The sequence below is a fragment of the Nannobrachium achirus genome (assembly GCF_963921795.1).
Source record: "Nannobrachium achirus genome assembly, chromosome: 20".
NCBI classification, from domain to species: domain Eukaryota; kingdom Metazoa; phylum Chordata; class Actinopteri; order Myctophiformes; family Myctophidae; genus Nannobrachium; species Nannobrachium achirus.
Window position 1 is genome coordinate 29,373,043 of NC_137827.1, and position 18,973 is coordinate 29,392,015.

At 42.9% G+C, this 18,973-nt stretch overlaps 1 long non-coding RNA gene across 1 annotated transcript; it reads left to right on the forward strand.

Annotated features, from left to right (window-relative positions):
- The first annotated feature begins 4,720 nt into the window (after positions 1–4,720).
- LOC308305282 lies at positions 4,721–11,165 on the forward strand. Its single transcript, XR_013963100.1, has 3 exons — positions 4,721–10,710; positions 10,864–10,931; positions 11,080–11,165. It is a non-coding gene; the product is annotated as an uncharacterized lncRNA (long non-coding RNA).
- The last annotated feature ends 7,808 nt before the right edge of the window (positions 11,166–18,973 follow it).

Consider the following 18,973-nt stretch of genomic DNA (forward strand, 5'->3'; position numbering starts at 1 on the left):
TGGCTCATTCAAGTTACTATAGTTAATTTGTAGATTTTGATTATAATAACAAATAACTTCAACCCTATATACATTTATTTCTGACATACATAGGTTACATACCTGCCATTTGAAAATAGCCGATCTACAAGCTCACAATGTGTCACGTTGCAACGCATTGTGAGCTTGTAGATGGGCTATTTTCAAAGCCGATTTCAAAAATGATTTTTCTACATTTTACTCATTGGAAAACCTGTGAAACAGGACATTCTGCATGAGTACGTTCTAATATTGGTACTTTAAGTACATTTTGATACCAATACTTTTTTACTTTTACTCAAGTACATTAACATTCCAAACTTCTACTTGATTGCAGTATTGATATTTTTACTTAAGTAAATAAATTGAGTACTTTCCCCACCACTGTTCATTAGAAAGGAACGGCTACTGTGAACCGAATCATATCGTTCATTTCAAAGAGCCGTTCAAAAGACTCGATTCGTTCGCGAACGTCCCACCTCTACCAAGCGTCGCAGGCAAACCATCGTCAAGAGTGAATACATCACTCTCACAACCACATCAGAACTGGAGGACAAGAAAAAAGCTTTCCCTGCAGCTCCCACAACAAATGATGCTTTTTCTGCAAAAAAGAGGTTAGTTTTCAGGTTCATATGATATGCAGAGCCTAAATCAACACAATGCAACGCAAGTGTTAATTAATCAACATCATTAAGAGTTTCTAAAACCAGGTCAAGTAACTCCTGTTGTCTGTATAAATAGGCCTACTTGAGTTACAAGTAGAAGTCAGTAGGTATAGGTATTGTACAATTATTTGACTTGCCAAAAATATCAGTAGGCCTACCATAGTATTATGCTACTCATTGTGCAGAATGTCCCATTTCACAAGTTCTCAAATAGGCTCTCTAAAATGTCAAATAAGTGGATCTACAAGCGCACAATGCGTCTGTCCGCGCTGTCTCTCTCTCTCCCCCCCTGCTCATTTTAAACTCTGTCAGGGAAGGCCAAATCGAGGATTTGGGAGGCAACATTGCTAAAATATATAATTCATGTGTGTGTGTGTGTGTGTGTGTGTGTGTGTGTGTGTGTGTGTGTGTGTGTGTGTGTGTGTGTGTGTGTGTGTGTGTGTGTGTGTGTGTTGGATTAAAAGTTGAATGAAAGAAGCACCCGTCGTTGACGTCGATCTAAACTATATGCACAAAAAGTTAGGCAACTTAACTTCGGTCCATTATACGCCTCCCCTTATAATACCAATTGCTATTGTGTTTTATATACTTTCTATTGTGTTGATAAGTAATTTTACAACGAGGTAGGCCTACACAGTAGCGCTTTCGAGGCCGGACGCCGTGTGGTCAATTACATTCTCACATGAACGGACGCACGGACGGTACCGAGACCCCCCCCCCCCCCCCCCCCCCCCCGCGAGAGCCGCGACAACCCCCCACCCCGCGAATCCGTGATAACTACAAGCTATACTTTAATCAGTGGCTACTACTTTAGGTTTCTAGTGGTGAATGTGTGAGCATCCTCAAGCCCAAGTCCCCCCATTCACATGGATAGCCTACTTTAACACCTATACGTTTTCCCACCATTAGATCTGCTGTCTGCTGACATCCTTTCTAAATAGCCTCTAGAGGCGCGTGCACGTGACGTCAATAAAAATGACCGTCCGCCCTGAAAAGAAAATACCAAAGCTCCACTGGAGGTACAACTTGTAAGCATCGGGCATTAGTGGAATGCTCGCTGTCTGTGTGCCCCCCCCCCCCCCCCCCTCTCTCTCTCTCTCCTGTCTTTGACAGAGTTTACAATTAACACAGTGTAAAAAATGCCAATGTGTTATTTCTTCTTTTCCTTATTGTGTGAGAATTCCAAAGTAAACATAGGCCTATTGGAAATTGTTAAAACTCAAATAATGTACAAATAACTCAAAATTGTACTTAAAGGACAACTTTGCCACTTTTCAACCTATCTTCATATAATAGGTCCTCACTAATGTTCATAATAAAATAGCACCATTTTTTTCTACTCTGTCCAAGTCTCTTAGGAGAGCTGTGGGAAGTTCAGAAATCCATAGTCTTGTGACATTACCATTTGACAAAAAAAATGTTTTAATCAATATTTTTGAAAAAAAAAATATATATATATTTTATTATCGCGAGAACAATGGCTTCAACTTTAACATTGCAACTTTTCAGGAATAGAAAGCCTGCATTTTCTATTAGCTTGGATTCCCCATTGATGATGTCACAAGACTATGGGAGACACCAGAGTTGAAAAATATTATTCTATTTTATCATGAACATTAGTGAGGACCAATTATATGAAGATAGGTTGAAAAGTGGTGAAGTCCTCCTTTAAGTACAGTACTTAAGTAAATGTTCTTAGTTACTTTACACCACTGCACAACAGCAGGGCTTGACATTAACTTTTTAGCTTACATGCATTGGTGGAAAAAGACACATTGTGAGCTTGTAGATCGCATGGGTATAAAATAGTTATCAAATAAATGTAGTGGAGTAAAAGTACAATATTTGGATCTGATATGTAGCGGAGTAGAAGTAAATGTACTTAAGTAAATGTACTTAGTTACTTTAAACCACTGATTACATGTGAAAGCTGATGACTTTAGCCACTGACAATACGCTATTGAGTATTGACTTTATTGTTTTTTATTATTGTGTATAAAGGTGACTTAGTGTGAATTAGCAATAGAGTATCAGTATATAATAGATATATAGACAAATACAGTAGACAGATATATACAACGTGTAAAATCTATCACATTCTGATTTGTTTACAAGTCCACTGAATAAACATTATGCTACTTTAAAGGGTCAGTCTCACTCCACAATGAATACAGACTTTACATTTTTATTATAGGGTCTTCATGGAGAAGAACACATTTCCTTTGTCATGGCCAGCTCGACAACATTACCTGATGACCTGCTTTCACGTGCAATCAGAAGTGCTCAAAAACATCATATTGATGTGTTTCCTGGAAGGACAACATCCACAAAAGGAAACTGCTGCTATGAAGCTGTTATATTCAACATAAATGACAGAGACTGCTTTGACAATCTCAACCTACTTGTAGATGAATACAGACAAATATGGATAACTGAATTTCAACATGAAATAGAACACAACCATCCAGGCATCATTGCTCATTATGCCCCACACTTCAGACAAGAACAGTGGAACAAACTTAAGCTTTCTGGTTGCTGGAATGTGGACTTCTTTGGTGATTTGGTGCCCAATGCAATAGCTCGAGGATGTGGAAAGAATTTACTCATCTTCAACACAAGTCCTGAAGCTGCAAGTCCTATTCATGTGATTCAGCCTGAAACATTTGGTGGGGTATTGGACACAGATGTTCCTGTACTTCTTGCTTACAACGAGTCCCATTATGAAAACCTTATTCCTAAAACGAGTCAGGACCGAGAAGAAACTGTTGCCCTAATGAGAAAGTATATTGCAGGCACCTACGACTACAAGAAGGATGACATCCCAATGCTGATCTCACCAGCAAGCACAACACTCACATTCGGTTATGATCATTGTGAAGAAAGACTAAACGCAAAACATGCTCTTCTGAATCATCAACACATCTACCACAACAAATCGCATTCCATCAAAAGGAAATCATGTGAAGATGATGTTCATATGGAGAAAACAAAAAAACAAAAGACTTTAATCCAAGACAAAAACACTCTTCTGGAAAATATTTCACACAGTACAGACATAAATGAAGAAGAAAGACAGCAAACAAATCTGAAAATGTCAACGACAACACAAACTTCCAAAGACAAACACCTCAGTGACATAACAACCTCTAAACAAACGCCCCACCAGAAACGACTTCATGAACAAGACTCACTTTCAGAAGATGACCCTTTCCATTCACACAAAATGAAACAACATAAAACTGATGTTGAAGACAAAACCACTATTCTTCATGATCTTTTACAGATTGCAACTAAAAACCGAAATGAAGATCAAAAACGTCAAATTAAAAGATTGCAAACTTCACTAAGAAGAGCTAGACAGACATCAGAGCAGAAAGAACTTCTCAACAAAAAGATGGCAGAAAACAATAGACTTAGGAGGGCTGAAAGAACACATGAACATAAAAAACTTGATAACAAAAGGGAGGCTGAAAACCAGAAAATGAGGAGGTCTGCAAGAACACATGAACAGAAACAACTTGATGACAAAAAGAAGGCTGAAAACATGGAAATGAGGAGGTCTGCAAGAACACATGAACAAAAACGACTTGATAACGAAAAGATAGCAGAAAACATGGGAATGAGGAGGTCTGCAAGAACACATGAACAAAAACGACTTGATAACGAAAAGATGGCAGAAAACAACAGACTCAGGAGGGCCAAAAGAACATATGAACAGAAAGGACTTGATAACGAAAAGATGGCAGAAAACAACAGACTCAGGAGGGCCAAAAGAACACATAAACAGAAAGGACTTGATAACGAAAAGATGGCAGAAAACAACAGACTCAGGAGGGCCAAAAGAACACATAAACAGAAAGGACTTGATAACGAAAAGATGGCAGAAAACAACAGACTCAGGAGGGCCAAAAGAACACATAAACAGAAAGGACTTGATAACGAAAAGATGGCAGAAAACAACAGACTCAGGAGGGCCAAAAGAACACATAAACAGAAAGGACTTCATAACAAAAAGATGGCAGAAAAAATTGCCGTGATCAGATCTCAGCAAACACCAGAAGAGAAAGAACTCCATAACAAAAACAATGCAACACAAATGAAACAAGCCAGAATGCAGAAAGGACGTACACGACAAGAGAGGCTACAAAAGTTTAGAAGGGCTGTGAAATATGGCCCAATCTTTCCATGCTCCTGCTGTGAACAAATGATGTTTGAAAATGGAGTTACCATCATTGATGACAATATCTGCAGTAACATTGAAATAGCATGCAATGACAAAATTGACAGGTTATTTGAAAATATATTTGAAGACAAATTGGACAATCCAACATTCAGTGTCCACATTAATTCCAACACAAACTGGTATCTCTGTCACACCTGTAAGAACTATCTTACTAAAGGAAACATGCCACCTATGTCAGCTGCTAATGGTCTGAAAGTTACAGCTGTACCGAAACATCTCCAACTGGAAGAACTGGCAAACAATCTAATTGCCAAGAAGATCTTGTTTCAGAAGATATTCAGACTTCCCACTTCATTGATGCCAGCTATGAAAGACAAACTTATTAACATCCCCATAGGAGATGATGATGTGATGAACACTCTGCAAACCCTTCCCAGGACTCCATCTGAGGCTGGGATCACTACCATTGATGTCAAGCTGAAGCGCATGAAAACACTCAAGAATTATGTTCACCACACAACTATAGCTCCTCAACAGCTGTTCCAAGCAATGCAATTCTTGAAAGACTGTGAAAATCCTCACTATCAATTCTATACAGATCCCTCAACCTTCCAACACAGGTGTGAACTGGAAGATCCAACCGGTTCACAGCTGCTCTACATAAATGAAGATGCAATTGCTGATGAAATAATTGAGAACGTTATTGAAAACATTATTGATGATGCTATTGATGAAATATCCATCACTGAACAACACTTTGAGGATATCAATCAGGACAACACTGACACAGCAGACAAGAATGAAGTTCAAAATGATGAAGAAAAGGAAGAGGCAGAATACAGGGAGAACGACCCAATCAGAAAGTTCCAAATTGATTATGACCAGTCAGTCTGCACAACGGCAAGATTCCCAGAAGCATTCCATGATGAAAACAAGCAGACAGATTCCCATGTAATTACATTTGCACCCGGCGAAGGAAAAACTCCAGAAAATATCCTTCACAGTAAAGATTGGGATGCCATGGCTTTTCCAATGAAGCATCCTGATGGCAAGTTCAACTTACACTATCCAAGACAAGCCAATCTCACTGATCAGTACTACTTCATTCAAAGACTGAGAAATGTGGATTCAAGATTCAGAGATGATCCCAGTTATCTTTTTGCAGCACTCTCCTACATTGAAAAGAAACAGCTTCAGAGGAACATAAATGTTTCCTTCATGAGAGGAAAAAAGTCCAAATCAACATCAGGAGAAACTATGTACAACCTTGAGAATGCTTTCTCTGTATTTGACAGTACCTCCAACACTCCTAGCTACCACAAGAAAGGCAAAAATGAAATGATGGCAAGATTGGAAAACCTTGGTCCATTCCAGTTCTTCTTCACTGTCAGCTGTGCAGACATGCGCTGGGAAGAAAACATCACTGCAATTCTAAGAGAAAGGGGTTTGAAGATTGAATATGTATTGCAAAACATGAGCACAGATAATGATGGCATTGGAGAAGAGGAAATAACAATAGTCCATTTCAACGACGGCAAGTCTTCTCTTCCTTTACATGACTATCTGCAAACACATGAAGCTCAGTCAGTCCATGAGATTCTCAGAAAAAATGTTGTGACTGCCACAAGAAATTACAAACACAGAGTGCAGACCTACATTCGAGACATCATGCTGAATCCTCACAATCCAATGTCCGTGGAATACTACTCCACCAAGCTGGAGTTCCAAGGCAGAGGAGCCGGTCACAATCATGGAGTTCTCTGGGTGGATATGGACAAAATGGAAATGAAAATTCATGATGGAAACAACATTCATGACATTGCCAATTTGCTTACCAAGAACGAAGCTGTGGGCGTGCAGACAACAATCAAAGAAGTTCTTCACACGGTCATTGTTAAGAAGGACACAGTAGGTGAAGATCAAAAACAAACTGTGCTTCACATTCTCAAGAAACTCCACATCCACATATCCAATTTGACCTCAGATACCCTTCTCAACACTTTCAAATTTTTTGGCCTCAAGTCAGCTTTCAAAAAATTCCAAACCCGAGATGAGTTACAAGACTACGAGGAAAGAGCCGTCATCAACTTTGCCAACACATTTACTTCTGTCACCCTCAGTCCTGCTGTTGTTGGGGAAAGCGTGTCTCAAATAGTAAAAGCAGTCAACTGTCACAGACACACAAAAGCTTGCCGAAAATATAACACGACTTGCAGATTCTTCTTCCCCAAGTTCCCCGTATGGACCACTCTAATAGCTTCACCCTGCAAACTGGTTGGTGATGCATTCAAAGCAGATGCACCAAACAGAAAGAAACGTGCAGAGTTACTAGAGTCCGTGAAGGATGTATTGCTTAATGATGAAACAGTATCTGACATCCTTATGCAATTCCCCACCATCAATCCAAATGATAAACACGAATATGAAGCAAACAGAGAGAAGAGGATTAAGGAAGTCCTCAAGCTTGCTGGACTGAATGATACAAACTTTGATTTCTACCTGGAAGCTCTGAAGACCAGTAAGGGCGGCTACTGTCTCATCATGGCCAGGGATATAGATGAAATATTTGTCAATTCCTACAATCCTGAGTGGGCTGAAGTCTGGAATGGTAACACAGATCTGCAAATTACACTGGACTACCATGCAGTCATAACCTACATCTCTGACTACTACACGAAGGATGATACTGGAACAATGAAGGTTCTCATTGAAGCCTTAAAACACACACACTCCAGTACTCTAAAGGAAAAGATGGTAACACTCATGAATACCTTCATCTCACACCGACAGATGGGAGAAGCAGAAGCAGTCTATAAGATCTTCCCAGACTTCCACTTCAGAGACTCCAATGTTACTTCAGTCTTCGTTCCCACAAACCGCAGAGAAGAGAGAAGCAAGTTTCTCATCAGAGTTGACAATAATCCACAGTACACTGATATTGAAAAGGTTAATATCCCAGGAAGAGACGGAAAATATGTAGAGAGATATGACATTGTCAGCAAATATGAAAGAAGGCCAAAAGAAATGGAACACATTTGCTTGGCCCAGTTTGCCAAAATGTACAATCCGGCTTGGAAAGACCCAGGAGAAAAACGGCATCCTCAAGGAATTCCTCCATCACATGCCAATCCTAAAGACAAACTAAATTTCTTCATCACTTCCCATGAAGGAATATCTCACAAACCCCTTCCACCAACTTTCAAACTGACACTCCTACATCCAGATGAACCACCATACATGAGGAAGAGGACCAAACCTGCTATTATACGAATGCACAAGTTCAACAAAAGCAAGCATACGCAGTCATACTGGTTCTCAGAACTGCTCCTGTATATGCCATACAGACAAGAGGACGACATTGACAAGCAGCTTAGAAGAATTGACAGCATTTCTGATGAAAATGAAAGAAAGGAAAAATACACAATCCTACAGCAAGACATCATGATGGTCAAGCAACATGTCATGGAACACCTAGAAAGTGTGGAGGAAGCAAGGCTGGCGGTTGAAGAGTCTGCACGAAATCAAGACATGGAGGACATGTTAAATCCAGAAGGGGAGCAAGAAATTCTTGACTGCAATCTGCAAGGTCCTCTACCTCATCCAGAATTTGTTCACCTTGATCCTGACAATCATGCACTACCACAGGAAAATAATCAGTTGGAAAAAACATTTCGACCCATTGAAATAGAACCACAACAGATTCTGTGGTCGAAGACAAGAAACCTTGACTATTATCAGAGGAAGGTTGTTGAAAAGGGCATAAGATATGCACGAGGTCTTGTTAAGGCACTCAAAGACAAAAATCCACTACCAACAGCTCCACTGCTGATGGTAAATGGCGGGGCAGGCTGCGGAAAATCTACTGTAATCAACATCCTGAAACAATGGCTTCATCTCATTCTACACAAGGCTGGTGACAGCCCTGAATGCCCACATGTATTGGTCACTGCCCCTACTGGAACAGCAGCCTCTAGAGTCAGAGGACAAACACTCCACACAACATTTGGATTCAACTTTGGCAATCAGCACTTTCCATTGAGTGACAAGAAACGAGACAACACAAGGATTCAGCTTACAAACCTTAGGGCAGTCATTGTGGATGAAATTTCCATGGTCAAAGCAGATATGCTCTACATGCTTGACCTTCGACTTCGTGAAATCATGCTTCAACCCGACAAGATATTTGGAGGTCTTGCGATGTTCTTCTTCGGGGATCTAATGCAGCTCAAACCATGCCAAGCAAGGTACATTTTTGATGAGCCCCGGTGTGATGACTACAAACTACCCTTTCACATCCAATCTCATTGGGAACTGTTTGACATCATCACACTAGAAGAGAATCACAGGCAAGGAGATGACCATACATATGCTGATATTCTCAACAGACTCAGAGTAGGTCACCAGACCGAAGAAGATCTAGCAATTCTAGCTACCAGAATCAGACCTGAAGGCCATCGTGACACAGTTGGTGCAACATGCATTAGCTGCACTAATTCAACAGTCAACAAGCATAACAATTTGAGACTTGAAGAACTTAAAACAGAACTGCTGGAAATAGAAGCCATTAATCATCATCCTACAATTGCTGATTTTAAACCGAAAGTCAATAATGAAAAAGGAACAGTTGGAAATTCAGCATTTCTCCAAACCTTGAAGCTCAAGATAGGTGCTCAAGTAATGCTAATTCACAATCTGGACACTCTTGATGGTTTGACCAATGGCTCGAGAGGAACCCTTGTTGCAGTCATCAAAGACCAACAACAAGAGGTCATCAAACTGATGGTCAAATTCCAGGAAGAATATCAAGGGGCAAACAAGCGTACAACCCAACCAGCACTTCAGTTGCTGTACCCAGGCTGTACACCAGTACAAAAAGTTCAATTCACTTACAGCCTGTCAAACAAACAAACTCATGCATCCAACAATGCAACCGTCTATCAATTCCCACTGGTACTTTGCTATGCCGCAACATGCCATAAATTCCAAGGACAAGAAATTCCCAAACCCCAAAACGCAGCAATGTACTTAGAAACAATCTTCCAGGCAGCCATGGGATATGTCATGCTCAGCAGAGTTCCTTCATTAGAACAACTGTACTTAATCAACTCTCTACCGGAGGAAAAGCTGTTTGCAGATATAAAAGCACTACAGGAACTGAGGAGGATGGAGAGTGTGTCCATCAACATGAACCCTACAGAATGGGAAAACACAAATGAGTGGACAGTCAAAGTTGCAGCTCTCAACTGCCGTTCCCTAGTGCCCAAACTACCTGAAATTAAGGTAGACCCTGTTCTGGCTTATGTTGACATGTTATGCATCAGTGAAACATGGCTCACACACAACAACAACCAGGACCCATCTTTGCAGATTGATGGCTTTTCACTCCATCTAAACAGTACCGGACCTGGCAAGGGATTAGCCACTTATTACAGACCAGAAAAACTCCAACATCAAACAGATTTCAACGATGACACTATGCAAATCACCATGATGGTCTCAGCAGACGTTGACATAATCAGTGTCTACAAAAGCAAGGCAAATAAAGCCTTGATCCAGAATTTGGTACGCTTAATCAACCCCCTCAAAACAACTCTGATCTGCGGCGACTTCAACATATGCTTTGCTCAAAACTCCAACAATCACGTTTCCCAAACTCTTCAGCAACTAGGATTCACTCAACTCATAAAAGAAGCAACCCATTTTGAAGGAGGACACCTAGACCATGCTTACTTCCGGAATAATGACCACCTCACTGCACATGCCTCTCTGTACAGTTCATACTACACAGCCAGAGACCATGACGCTTTGCTGATAACAGTAAAGAAAACTACAGAAATACTCTAGGTATGGCTTAAAACATGTATACATTACTTCATAACACATACAGTACTAGTATTTCTTTTACTTTAAAGGATATTGCACCACTGTTGTTGACAAGGGCTAATAATGTCAAATACTGCATACTGCAGACTAATATATTATACCGTCTCATTTCAGATAAAAGGACCCCATCCTCACCCAGCCTCATACTACAATGTCACCGACACAATAATGGAAGTTTATACGTAAGTTCAACCGACAGACTGAACCAGCTGTAATTTCCAACATCCCTCCCCCATTAAATCCTTGCCTCTATTCCAATCAGATCAGCTTAACTCATGACAACGTTCCTTTTAAAATGATGCCTCCTCCTTCCATATCTCACTGTTTAAGAGACACACCACCTCCCGACACCACCCAGCAGCAGGCACCACCAGAACAGGCCCTATCTACTGGGTGCAGGCTCCGAAGCCCTCTAGGTATGGCTTACAACATACCTAAAGGCTACATTATTTCATTACACACCAGTATTTATTTTACTTTCAGGCTCTTCCACCACTGAAGTGCTAATATAATGTCAAAAACTGCAGACTGTAAAATATCATACCGTCTCATTTCAGATGAAACCACTCCCACTGAACCCCATCTCCACCCAGCCTCATACTACAACGGCACCCACACAAAAATGGAAGTTTATACGTAAGTTCAAATGTGAGACTGAACCACCTGTAATTTCTAACATCCCTCCCCTATCAACTCATTGCCTCTATTCCAATCAGATCAGCCTAACTCATCCTCCTTCCTGATCTCACCTGTGCTATCTCTTCAGGTCACCCACCACCTCCTGACATCGCCCAGCAGCAGGCACCACCAGGACAGACCCTACAGGGGGCAAGCTCCGAGGCCCTCTAGGTATGGCTTACGACATGTATACATAACTTCATAACACATACCTTTATTTCTTTTACCATTGGCACACATGTCTGTATGTCAGAAACTGAACATTTGGACTTGGTACATTTTTGCTTTTCTTTTTAAATATATTTTTGTATTTGTGTATTGTTGTTCTATTGTATTCTAACTTCTAATTCTCATATGGATCTTAACATTGATGAAATCAGGGATCTCCATATATGGGCATAAAAGGGATTCTGTTAGTTTGGTTCCCCTCACATCACAGTGATGTCAGAGAAGCAAACCCATAGACTGTAAAAAAGCGTACACGAACGGACGGACGGAGACATGATGTGCCCTTCCTCATACTAAACTGTGACCTTCGGTCGCAAAAATAATTGAATTTTACTTTAAGGATCTCTAATATAATGTCAAATACTACACACTGCCATATATCATACAGTCTCATTTCAGTTTAAACCACTCCCACTGCACCCCATCTCCACCCAGGCCTCATAATAGAACAGCACCCACATAAAAAGTAGCTTCAACTCACAGACTGCACCAGCTGTCATTTCTAACATCCTCCCCCATCAACTCATTGGCTCTGTTCCAATCACATCAGCCTAATTCACGACAACGTTCCTTTTAAAATAATTCCTCCTCCTTCCTTATCTCACCTGTGCAATCTGTTCAGGTCACCAGCCACCTCCCGACATCGCCCAGAAGCAGGCACCACCAGGACAGGCCCTATCTACTGAGGGTGGGCTCCAAAGCTCTCTGCCTTCCATCTGGCAGGGTCTGATCCAAAGCTTCTGATCCCATCCTCCAATGGGGCCCGCACCAAAGCATTATTAATCATATGTATTCCTTCATGTTTATTTCTATTCACTTGTAAACTTTTTGTAATAAATGTCATTGCATTTCTTTTGTGCGCTGAAGTCTCTTTTAAGTTGAAATATTAATGAAAGAACAATTGTTTGCCATAACTGTCTCTGTATCACACTCACCTTGCTTTTGGCCCCACTGCTACAGTATACCTGCACCATTTACTTTCAACACCTGGGTGACCTACCTTCAAGTGCCACTATTGAGCAATCTTACAATGCATGTATTTGACCCATAAGTACTGCAACCCCCGCTGCACCCACCCAGTAGTGCTGTTGCGAAGCCTCCTCGACCACCGCTCAGTTCACACGGGTGTGATTTTATATTTCACGGGCCAGATCCCCCTGCCGTGCATAGCTATACTCCAACCGCGCGCAAAAGGTGAAACAGGCATAGGACGCCTTTCCACATTCACAGAGGTGCGGATTACCTTGTGCAAGAATCTGAGGACGACCCATGCATGCTGCTCATGCCAGAATACTGCGGCTTGCTTAGCATGTAATGTGATATGTATGTCCTGGCTGTGAGATGGCTTGACTGATAAGTCGACACCACGGACATGCATATCTGTGCCGCATGCCATGTCAAAAATGTCAAATGTGATCGATCGGCCATCACGTGCCCTCCGCATGAGAGGTCAATGGTCTCTGCATACAGCCATGGGGGGAATGGGACAGAATGCCTGGTCAGCACATGGCCATATTTCGGTCGCACCTTCTCCCCCTTCGCCGCGTCTTTTTTCTGCATGCCTCCTTCCCGAACCCCTCTGCTTGCCTGCGCCTGGGTTGGTAATGAGCTGAGTTAGTGGGGTTGGTCGTGCGCACTCCATGTCACTCCATGTGACAGTAAGCTCACACTGTGCTGCCAGTGCATTCCCCATACCTCGCATCGCATCGCGCCACAATTCTCCCGGACACTAGGCCACCACAGCGAGGGACAACGATTGCCCTCTCCAGCTCGCTGACATTGAATGATGTGTTTGTTTATCATGGCCGATAGGTGTCATGTTAGACATGTATTCAGTCATCGTTGCATTGTGTTTCTGCCCGTTGGTAAGCAGTTGGTAAAGAGGGAGGAGGAAAACGACAAGACCAAGAGATCATCAGGATGGAGCGAACAAGAAGGAGCGATCGCTGGAGTGAGAGTTTTACCACTCGATCCTTAGCATCCCTATTCTGGGGGGAGCATTCAGTGAAAATAGCAAATCTACAAGCTCACAACTCATCGCGTTGCGTTGAGGACGAAGTAGAGCCGACCGTGGTCAACTTTAGTATTAGTCTATCAAGTATAGATTTGACGGTTTAATACGTTAAGTACGGATAGATCGAATAGTTTGACCGACAGACGGTTAGTCTGTCGTTCGGTTGGACAGACAGACAGACAGACAGACAGACAGACAGACAGACAGACAGACAGACAGACAGACAGACAGACAGACAGGCAGAGGGAGAGAAGGAGAGAGAATGAAAGAGATGGAGGGAGAGAGAGAAAGAGAGAAAGAGAGTGGATGAAAGAGAGGGAGAGAACGACAGAAAGCCAGAGACGGAGGGAGGGAGACAGATGTGTCGGGGGGCCTCAGGCGATACAAGTCATTACGGTGTAAACTGCTCCAGTGCTGATGTTGTGAGAGAAAAAGAGAGGTCACCAATGAGCAGTGTCAACCAATACGCATGCATATGCACACACACACACACACACACACACACACACACACACACACACACACACACACACACACACACACACACACAGACAGAGGAAAGCCGGAGAACATCTGGACATGTGCCACCTGCCCAGAGGAAGTCATCTCGTTTACACGCAATCCAGGAGGGGGTTTGGTCTTTTCCTGGATGTCCAACCTTCATGCTAGCCTGCACCGCTGGGATGGAGCATGGAGGACGGAGTGGAGAGTGAAGAGCGTGCTAACCAAATGACACACTTTGCGGGGATTAAGTGTTAAAGCAAACAGTCGAGTAGCGTGAGTCAGGAACGGGAAATAGGGGGAAAAAGCACGCCGTCTCTACCGCTAGCCCCTATCATGTCTCCGCAGTTGCTTGTTTAACTCAGTGGTGAGGCCCTGCATGTCCGAGGCTCCCGGAGCATGCTTAGTGGTATAGAGGTATAGCCATTGAAAACTGATTTGGGGGGCATTAAATTGAGAGATAATGTTAATGCCGGTTTGGGTTTTCACCAAGTCTGGTACTAGTGAAAAAGGACCTCCGCACACCCAGTCAATTTAAAAGCAGGTGTGTAGGCAAAGCAGGTGCGTAGGTGACTAACAGTAGGTGAGATCAATCTGGAAAGATGATACCCGCACAAGTCTGGTGAAAAATTTTACATTTATGTAAAATTAAATATAATTTATAGTGACAATATAATTTTCGCTCTAACCAGTAACCACATTAACCCTGGTATCCCTATTTTGAGCAAATTTTGTTTGATTTGCACAGAAATGTGAAAACAGATGATCTACAAGCTTACATCTCGTCGTATCATCGTTGTGAGATTGCAAGTTGGCAATTTTCGCAATTTGTCGTACAGTGAGGTATAGGCCTTAAGTGGTTAAAGCTTTAAAGCTTGAATTTATTTATACTATACCGTATTAGTTATACACAAAGAAAAGCGAAAGAAAAGAAGGCAAGGGAGGTACAAAATTCAAGTGCTAAGTATTGACCATCTGGCTGCAGACCAAGCTAGCGTGCCGCAAAACAATTGCATTCATTAGGTTAATTTATCATGGCAGTAAGCTCAATTTACTTTTGCCTACGCGAGCCTGGCTCATTAAGATTCAGCCTGCCGTTTCCTCGGGCAGTCTTGTGATCATTCACACAGGGTTCACGCATTTAGGACCAGATAGGAAGCACTCCAGGGTTATCTGCCAGACCCCTAAACTGTTTAAATAAAGGAAGCATAAGAAGAGGTGGGGGGGGGGGGATTACGATGGCAAATGAGAGAATGAGAGAGAGAGAGAGGGGTGGGGTGATCTTAAGGAGAATGCCGTTGAAGGAAAAGAGAAAGAAGCGGGTTGGGGGGGAAAAAAGAAGGTTGACAGAATGGATGTTGCAGGGCCATGGTGGAAGAGAGATGGAGAGAGGGAGGGAAGGAAAGGGAAGGGAAGGGAAGGGAGGCACGTGACTAAATGTATTCTGATGACTGAACAGCAGATGTCTCGCACGGAGCCCCTTTGTTGCCTGAACAGCAGGACCCTGCACTTCTGTGGGCTCACTTCACACCGCATTCATTTGCCTGCCAGCTGCCAATTTAGAGAGAGAGAGAGAGAGAGAGAGAGAGAGAATCTGTGTGAATAAAAGTGAGGAAGCAGTGGCGTCAGTTCAGAAAAAGCTAAGATATGGCAACATGACTGGTGTCTTCGCATGCGTGCAAGACACCAGTCATGTTGCCATACCTTAATTAGCAACAGGCATGATACATTTATTTTAAGAAGTACATTCTATTTTTTTCCCCCCGTTTCCCACGGTTTCTTGGGCTGGATATGGCCGCCTGGAACGGTTGTTCAAGTGCAGCTAAACTTGGCATGTTAGTAAACCTGCCACAATACCTTGTTAAAGTGACCATTTTGTTAAATTTTGCATTTGTAGTTATTTTACTGTAATTTAACAACATAATAACCAGCACAGATAGACAAAGAGACATTCATGGATTTATATTTAAAAGTAACTATTATTTTCCCCCCTGGACCCAGGGTATAGCAGCTGCATACCGCTGCCATACCCAATTGACGCCCCTGTGAGGAGGGAAGGAAGGAAGGAAGGAAGGAAGGAAGGAAGGAAGGAAGGAAGGAAGGAAGGAAGGAAGGAAGGAAGGAAGGAAGGAAGGAAGGAAGGAAGGAAGGAAGGAAGGAAGGAGGGAAGTACTACTTAAATCCATGGGTATGCTATTGGGTAGAGGTTGCCTTGCCATTCCCTTGTCCCGCGGCGGCCTGTACCATTAATGATCTGCATAGCCATGCACCCACACCTCCAGCGGTCTCACGTGCAGAGAAGGCATGAGGGGCGTGGGGAGGGGAGGGGGGTCTTGCCTTTGTCTTTTGGCTCCTCCACAAGGAGCATGGACATGGATATAAGCCTGGAGTTGTGGCACAAAACTGCATGTTTTCCACGTAAGACGAACAACTTTCCCGGATTCTTATTTCTTCAAGCCGCCGTTAAGACACCTCCCAAAATTGCATAGGCAGAGAGAACTTTCAGATTTGTGAAGTCTCATTATCCTCCCAGGTACCTTGGCTCAATAGAGACACGCTCTCATTAAGAGCCCACCAAGCCGGCGGTTCATTAACGCCTGGGTGAAAACAAATTCACACCCCTCTGCTAAGTGAGGGAAAGCCGAGGCCTGACGCTGGCCTGGCTGTTGTTGAATCCAAGACTCAGGTGACTCTCACCACTTCATGGCTCACCTGATGTACCCCGCCACCTCACTGAGATCGAAATCACATCTAGCCTGCTCTGTGAAACATCCTCAGCCCTTCACAGCAGAACACGACAAAGAAAAGGTGTACTGTGACGAAGAGGTAAAAAAAGATCATCATATAATTGCGACCGTCAGGTCGCAGTTACTATCAAAACCTCCACCGGCTGTCAGTCAGTCTGTCAGTCTGTCAGTCACGTCACACTTTTGCACACAGTATGTCTAGAGTCATGTCATCAACATGGATCTGTCCCATTTAGCGCCACCATCAGGCCGATTTTTCAAACACATTTTTGGACACTGCTCCTACAGATTTTGGCCTAAAATCACACAAAGCGGTACACAATATCTCTAAAGTCATGTCATCAACATGGATCTGTCCCATTTCCCATATTCCCTCCTGATTGGCTACGACTTCTAAAGTTTATGTATGCGACGTGACGGTCGCTTATCTCCCGATTAGGGAGTCTTACTGGTATTGTAGTAAAATTAAGTCAAAGTTATGAGCATGCTCGTTGCTGGCGTAGCATGCTCCTTTCCAAGAGCATCACATACCGTACTTTTGTTGCCATATTACGTCCATATTCCATATACTTGTGTGGACCATCAAGATAGCCTTCCACTCGGGAGGTACTACATGTATCGATCAACCATACCTCTGGCTCCACTAAATAGTCCACACTTGTTACAGAACAAAAGGCTGCAAAGAGCGGAATCCCTTTTGTTGCCCTCCCCAATGTCAATTCGCAGGACAAGCCAAAGTCTCGGCATTATCCCTCCCCACTTCCTGAGATGGGGTGGGTGTGGGGGACGAGGGGGGGAGATGATAAAAACTTTTTGATTAAGGGAAGAGGATGTTCTATTTCATTCTGATTCGGAAGCAGCGCGGAGGAGAGAAAGAGCGGAGGATTAATCTTAAGGCCGTCGTTTTACTGCCTATCCCCACTCCTGTCTGAGAGCTGAAGTGGCGCTGGTGAATAATGGGATGTCCATCAGCCAGGGGCTCAGGCCCAGATTGGGATTTTCTCGGGGATAATACAAAGCAGGGCGACAATTGATGATTCATAATGTACAGTTTTTAGCCCGACGATAGCGGCAACCATTGTGCCAGAGATGGCATTAGCACTATCTCCCAATGCTTTGCTACAGCCTGACAGCAACCGCTGGCAGTGTTCTTCTGCTGAGGCTAGGAGAATCCAGAGTTTATAAATATGGATACAGAAAGCCAACCGAGTCTGTAATTCTGTGACAAATTGTACTTTTTAAGTCTTAAAAAGAAATACCCCTCATTCAGTCGTATATACGTGCGCGGCGAACTACTTAAGAATCCCTTGAATAGGAAGGAGGATCCGGGGGAATGTCAGCGAGTCAGCGAGGAATAATGGCGTCTTGTTAAGTTCAGTTACTTGGCTGTGTCATTTTGTACACATGCGGCTTTATGCTGAAACAGGAACAATCTGGCTAACAAAGTTGTCTCTCTCGCTAGTCATGTGAGCAGCACCTGTCAGCACCTGTGAGGCTGAGGCGGCGCTGGGGATCCAGGGGAAGGGATGCTATCCATCAGTGGTTCCATTTGATATTTAATTTAGACTTTTATGAGCCTTAGAGGATGGGCCATGTCATTTCTCTCTCCCCGGCCCTCTCTATTGGGATGGAGGATAAATTCCTCCCATCCGTGCAGCAAGCCTAAGCAAGGGGTCTCTCAGATTTATGTATGTATGTGGTAGGGTTGGTGCTGGTGGACATGGACTGGCCCAGATACATACCCCATGGGCTACCATCGTGGTTGCACCTGCTCTTACTGGGACAACTGTAAAGAGTGTTTGGTTTAATACCGAACATTTGCGGTCGCATTCTTGTATTTTACCCTCACTGTGAGAGTAAAATGATCCATAAACTGAAACAACTGCTCATCCCTTAAAAAATGATATGGGCTTTAGCCATTGATGGGAAAGGTTGATGACTGTCATGAACATGTCCTGTGCGTTTATCCAGCTAAATATTATATTGTTCCGACACAGTACAACAAAATCAATTAATGTAGCATTAATCAGCATGGTTAGCGGTATTATACATACAA